Source organism: Peromyscus maniculatus, chromosome 1 (genome assembly GCF_049852395.1).
Source record: "Peromyscus maniculatus bairdii isolate BWxNUB_F1_BW_parent chromosome 1, HU_Pman_BW_mat_3.1, whole genome shotgun sequence".
NCBI classification, from domain to species: domain Eukaryota; kingdom Metazoa; phylum Chordata; class Mammalia; order Rodentia; family Cricetidae; genus Peromyscus; species Peromyscus maniculatus.
Window position 1 is genome coordinate 167301993 of NC_134852.1, and position 7000 is coordinate 167308992.

Here is a 7000-nt window from a genome sequence, read left to right on the forward strand (position 1 = left end):
TCTGTGGGCCTCTCTAGCACTTTGCTTCTTCCTATTGTCACGTGGTCTTCATTTACCATGGTCTCCTATTCATTGTTCTCCCTCTCTGTTCTTGATCCAGCTAGGATCTCCCATTCCCCCAAACTCTATTTTCCTCAACACTCGCCCTTCATTACTCCCACTCATGTCCAAGCTGTTCACGTAGATTTCATCCATTTCTCTGTCATTGGGTGATCCCTGTGTCTTTCTTGGGGTCCTGTTTTCCAGGTAGCCTCACTGGTGATGTGAGTAGCAGTCCAGTCATCCTTGTTCCACATCTAGTATGTTTTTCTCTGCTGAGTAGTATTCCATTGTGTATATGTACCACATTTTATTTATCCATTCTTCAGTTGAAGGGCATCTAAGTTGTTTCCAGGTTTTGGCTATTACAAACAATGCTGATATGAACATAGCTGAGCAAATGCTCTTGTGGTATGATTGAGCATTCCTTGGGTATATGCCCAAGAGTGGTATAGCTGGATCTTGGGGGAGATTGATTCCCAATTTTCTAAGAAAGCACCATATTGATTTCCAAAGTGGTTGTACAAGCTTGCATTCCCACCAGCAGTGGAGGAGAGTTCCCCTAGCTCCACATCCTCTCCAGCATAAGGTATCTTCAGTGTTTTTGATTGTAGCCATTCTGACATGAGTAAGGTAGTATCTCAGAGTTGTTTTGATTTGCATTTCCTTAATGATTAGGGATGTTGAGCAATTCCTTAAATGTCTTTAGCCATTTGAGTTTCCTCTGTTGAGAATTCTCTGTTTAGTTCTATAGCCCATTTCTTAATTGGACTGTTGGGCATTTTGATGTCTAATTTCTTGAGTTCCTTATATATTCTGGATATCAGTCCTCTGTCACATGTGGGGTTGGTGAAGATCTTTTCCCATTCTGTAGGCTATTGATTTGCCTTGTTGACCGTATCCTTTGCTCTACAAAAGCTTCTCAGTTTCAAGAGGTCCCATTGATTGATTGTTTCTCTCGGTGTCTGAGCTACTGGTGTTATATTTAGGAAGTGATCTCCTATACCAATGCGTTCAAGACTACTTCCTACTTTCTCTTCTAGCAGGTTCAGAGTAGCTGGATTTATGTTGAGGTCCTTGATCCACTTGGACTTAAGTTTTGTGCACAGTGATAGATATGGATCTATTTGCAGCCTTCTACACGTTGATATCCAGTTTTGCCAGCACCATTTGTTGAAGATGCTTTCTTTTTTCCATTGTACACTTTTGGCTTCTTTGTCAAAAATTATATGTTCAAAGGTGTGCAGATTAATGTCAGGGTCTTCAATTCGATTCCATTGGTCCACATGTCGGTTTTTATGCCAGTACCAAACTGTTTTTATTACTGTAGCTCTATAGCAGAGCTTGAAGTCAGGGATCATGATGCCTCCAGAGGTTGTTTTATTGTACAGGATTCTTTTGGCTATCCTGTTTTTTTTTTGTTGTTGTTTTTCCATATGAAGTTGAGTATTATTCTTCCCAGGTCTGTGAAGAATTGTGTTGGTATTTTGATGTGGATTGCATTGAATCTGTAGATTGCCTTTGGTAAAATTGCCATTTTTACTATGTTAGTCCTGCCTATCCATGAGCATGGGAGATCTTTCCATTTTCTAACATCTTCTTCAATTTCTTTTTTCAGGGACTTAAAGTTCTTGTCATATAGGTCCTTCACTTGCTTGGTTAGTGTTACCCCAAGGTATTTTATATCATTTGTGGCTATTATAAAGGGTAATGTATCTCTGATTTCCTTCTCAGCTTCTTTGTCCATTGTATATAGGAGGGCTACTGATTTTTTTGAGTTGATTTTGTATCCTGCTATGTTGCTGAAGGTATTTATAAGCTGTATCAGTTCCCTGGTTGAATCTTTGGGGTCACTCAAGTATACTATCATGTCATCTGCAAATAGGGAAAGCTTGACTTCTTCCTTTCCAATTTGTATCCCCTTAATCTCCTTATGTTGTATTATTGCTCTGGCTAGAACCTCAAGTACTATATTGAATAAGTATGGGGAGAGCAGACAGCCTTGCCTCGTTCCTGATTTTAGTGGAATCACTTTGAGTTTCTCTCCATTTAATTTGATGTTGGCTGTTGGCTTGCTGTAAATTGCCTTTATTATGTTTAGGTATGTTCCCTATGTTCCTGATCACTCCAAGACCTTTATCATGAAGGGGGGTTGGATTTTGTCAAATGCCTTTTCTGCATCTAGTGAGATGATCATGTGGTTTTTTTCTTTGAGTTTGTTTATATGGTGTATTACATTGACGGACTTTCTTATGTTGAACTGCCCTTGCATCCCTGGGATGAAGCCTACTTGATCATGGTGGATAATTGTTTTGATGTGTTCCTGAAGTGTGTTTGCCAGTATTTTATTGAGTATTTTTGCATCAATGTTCATGAGGGAGATCAGTCTGTAGTTCTCTTTCTTTGTTGTATCCTTGTTTGGTTTAGGAATCAAAGTAATTGTAGCCTCATAGAAGGAGTTTGGTAATGTTCCTTCTGTTTCTATTGTGTGGAACAATTTAGAGAGTATTGGTATTAACTCTTCTTTGAAGATCTGGTAGAATTCTGCACTGAAACCATCTGGTCCTGGGCTTTTTTTGGTTGGGAGACTTTTAATGACTGTTTCTAATTCCTTAGGGATTATTGGACTATTTAAATAGTTTATTTGGTCTTGATTTAACTTAGGTATGTGGTACCTATCCAGACAATTATCCATTTCGTTTAGATTTTCCAGTTTTGTGGAGTAGAGGTTTTTGAAGTATGACCTGGTGATTCTCTGGATTTCCTCAATGGCTATTGTTATGTCCCCCTTTTCATTTCTGATTTTGTTAATTTGGATGCCCTCTCTCTGTCTTTTGGTTAGTTTAGATAAGGGTTTGTCTATCTTTCTGATTTTCTCAAAGAACCAACTCTTTGTTTCATTAATTTTTTATATTATTCTCTTTGTTTCTATTTTATTGATTTCAGCTCTCACTTTGATAATTTCCTGGTGTCTATTCTTCCTGGGAGACTTTGCTTCTTCTTGTTCTAGAATTTTCAGGTGTGCTGTTAAGTCACTAGTGTGAGATTTCTCCAACTTCTTTATGTGGGCATTTAGTGCTATGAATTTCCCTCTTAGCACTGCTTTCATAGTGTCCCATAAGTTTGGGTATGTGGTGTCTTCATTTTCGTTGATCTCTAGGGAGTCTTTAATTTCTTCCTTTATTTCTTCCTTAACCCATTGGTGATTCAGTTGCGCATTATTCAGTTTCCATGAGATTGTAGGTTTTCTGTAGTTTTGTTGTTGTTGTTGTTGTTGTTGTTGAAATCTAACTTTAAACCATGGTGGTCTGATAGAATACAGGAGGTTATTCTAATTGTTTTGTATCTGTTGAGATTTGCTTTGTGGTCAAGTATGTGGTCAATTTTAGAGAAGGTTCCATGGGGTACTGAGAAGAAGGTATATTCTTTTTTATTAGGATGGAATGTTCTGTAGATATTGATTAAGTCCATTTGAGTCATGACATCAATTAAGTCCTTTATTTCTCTGTTAAGTTTCGATTTGGGAGATCTGTCCAGTAGTGAAAGTGGGGTCTTGAAGTCTCCCACTATTAATGTATGGGGTTTTATATGTGGTTTAAGTTTTAGTAATGTTTCTTTTACATATGTGGGTGCCCTTGTGTTTGGGTCATAAATGTTCAGAATTGAAACTTCATCTTGGTGGATCTTTCCTGTGATGAGTATGTAATGCCCTTCTTGATCTCTTTTGATTGATTTTAGTTTGAAGTCTATTTTCTGGATATCAGGATGGCTATATCTGCTTGTTTCTTAAGACCATTTGATTGGAAAGTCTTTTCCCAGCCTTTTATTCTTAGGTAGTGTCTATCTTTGAATTTGAGGAGCGTTTCTTGTATGCAGCAGATAGATGGGTCCTGCTTTCGTATCCATTCTGTAAGCCTGTGTCTTTATATAGGTGAATTAAGTGCATTGATATTAAGGGATATTAATGACCAGTGGTTGTTCATTCCTGTTATTTTTTGGTGGTAGTGTGTGTGTACTTCTCTTCTTTGGGGTTTACTGCTGTGGGATTATCAATTGTGTGTGTTTTCGGGGGTGTATCCGACTTTCTTAGGTTGGAGTTTTCCTTCTAGTGATTTCTGTAGGGCTGGGTTTGTGGATAAGTATTGTTTAAATATGGATTTGTCTTGGAATGTCTTGTTCACTCTGTCTATGATGATTGAAAGTTTTGCTGGGCATATTAGTCTAGGCTGGCATCCATGGTCTCTTAGTGTCTGCATTACATCTGTCCAGGTCCTTCTGGCTTTCAAAGTCTCCATTAAGAAATCGGGTGTTACTCTGATGGGTTTGCCTTTATAAGTTACTTGGCCTTTTTCCTTAGCTGCTCTTAATATTCTTTCTTTATTCTGTACATTTAGTTGTTTATTATGTGGCGAGGGGACGTTTTTGGGGGTCTAGTCTGTTTCGTGTTCTATAGGCTTCTTGTATCTTCATAGGCATTTCCTTCTTTAAGTTAGGAAAGTTTTCTTCTATGATCTTGTTGAATATATTTTCTGTACCTTTGAGTTGGTATTCTTCTTCTTCTACTCCTATTATTCGTAGGTTTGGTCTTTTTATGGTGTCTCAAATTTCTTGGACATTTTGGGTCATGACTTTGTTGGCTTTAGTGTTTTCTTTGACTGATGAATTTATTTCTTCTACCGTATCTTCAACTCCAGAGATCCTCTCTTCCATCTCTTGCATTCTGTTGGTTATACTTGTATCTGAAGTTCCCAATCGTTTACTCAGATTTTCTATTTCCAGCATTCCCTTTGTTTGTGTCTTCTTCATTTTTTCTATTTCCCTTTTCAGGTCTTGGACTGTTACCTTCATCTGTTTCATTGCTTTTTCATGATTTTCTTTCAGGGATTTATTGTTTTCTTCCAGGGCTTTATTGTTTTCTTCTACTTTATTTGTCCTTTCCTCTAGTTTTTTATAGCATTCTTCCCATTTTTTGTTTATCTTTTCCTCTATATAAGCCTCTACCTTCTTCATGATGTTATTCATAAGGCTGTTTTCTTCTGCTTCTTCCAATTTTTGATGTTCAGGTCTAGATGTTGGAGGAGGGCTAGGTTTGGTGATGCTGTATTGCTCTTCATTTTGTTGTATGTACTTCTGCCTTGATGTCTGCCCATCTCCTTATGGTTCGTTCTTGGTCTTATCAGCGCACTTGGTCCAGACAGAGCTGACAGATTCAGGAAGTTTCTCTCTCTTGTCCAGATGGGAGCTCTCTTGTCCAGATGGGAAGTCTGGGGCAGGATGGGAGCTCTTGTCCAGACAGGAAGTCCGGGGCAGGGGGCACATTTTTGATGGTAAGGGACCTAGCTTATCTAAATTCTAACTCTTTGGATAAAAAGCACCAGAGTAATGAGGTTACTCCTGAAGCTTGTTCAGTGGCTTCTCCCCAGATACTCAGCAACAGATGGGCACATCAGCATCCAAGCTTTCTCCACCCTCCACTGCAAAGAGCTCAAGGCAAGGCTGATCTCCCAACTGCTTCTAAGCTTATGTCTAGCAATAGTTGCTCATTTAAAGCAAATAAAACTATAAATATTCATTTTTGTTCTATTTTGTGAACTCATTTAAATTATAATGAATAGTTTATGATGCACACTTCTAGAGTGGGAAATGTTTGTTTGGGGCCTAGATGTATATAATGCCAACAAATCAGCTGATTATTCACTCAAAGCTATTGAGGAACATAAAATCCAGCTGCACTTGAGCAGACTCACCCAGTTAACTTGGACTGGTAAGAGTTAGTTCTATAGATATAATATCCATGACATGTTCTCATTTATTACATTTCACTCCCTTGCCTTGTTGACTTTCAGAGAGACTTGCCTACATAGGAAGTCAGTTAATTGCTAAAACAAATTTATTAAAAATCACTCATAGTTTTAAAAGAATATTAAAATTTTTAACAAAAGGTACACACATTAGTGAAATTCATGGAAAGAAAATATTTAGATGTTTCATGAAATCAAGATGCTAGTGAGTTCACTTTAGTTCTCAATTTTACTAGGGATGGTAACAATTGGAGAGGTGAGTTTACTTTAGTTCTTGGTTTTACTGGGGATGGTAACCATTGGAGAGGTAAGCTTTTCCCTGGGCTTCTCTCTCTTCCCTTGTACTCTCAGAGGGCCTGCATCTCCTTCCCCTCCCTTTCCCTACGTTCTGAACTCATAGAGTGTTGAGCATGTGGCCCCCTTTACCTCAAATGAACCAGGACACTGTCATCTAAGCTCTGCCTGTTCAGGGTTCATACAAGATGCCACCTTGAAACTCAGAACTGGAAAGTCTTGCTTTAAAACATACCTTTATATGTATAATTACATGTCACAATAAAAGAGTCTAGATTTATAAACATAAAGTGATCAAAGTGTATTGCAGTGGTACTGTGCATGTTTCCATACATCTGTGTGAACTGAGACTTCTACTAGACTATAATAATGAAAATAATTACATACATGAAGAACAAATATTCCAACAAAGTTAAGAACATTACTGGAATAGGCTGCGATAGCAAGATGTCAAAGTCTGGGCACCTTCCCAGAAGGAATCTCTGCCTCGCTGTTGAGGATACCCGAGTCCAACACCAAGATATCTGTATGAGGGCCTCTTCTGAGGACTCTTTTGGGATTTCAAGACCTTACTATTTCCTCATATGGTGAAAAGAGAAGTCTGATGTCTCCTCTAGGGATCAGTCTATTGAGATTAGGGACCACTGCTTTGACCTTTTTATTTAACCAAAATTTATTTGCCAAAGTCTACATCTCCCAATACAGCTACAGTTGAAATTAAGAAACACACACACATACACAGAGAGAGAGAGAGAGAGAGAGAGAGAGAGAGAGAGAGAGAACCTGCAATCAGTCCATTAAATGTTTTATAAATTTATAATTTATAATTTATTTAATTAATTTTATAATTTATTCAACAAAAGAAA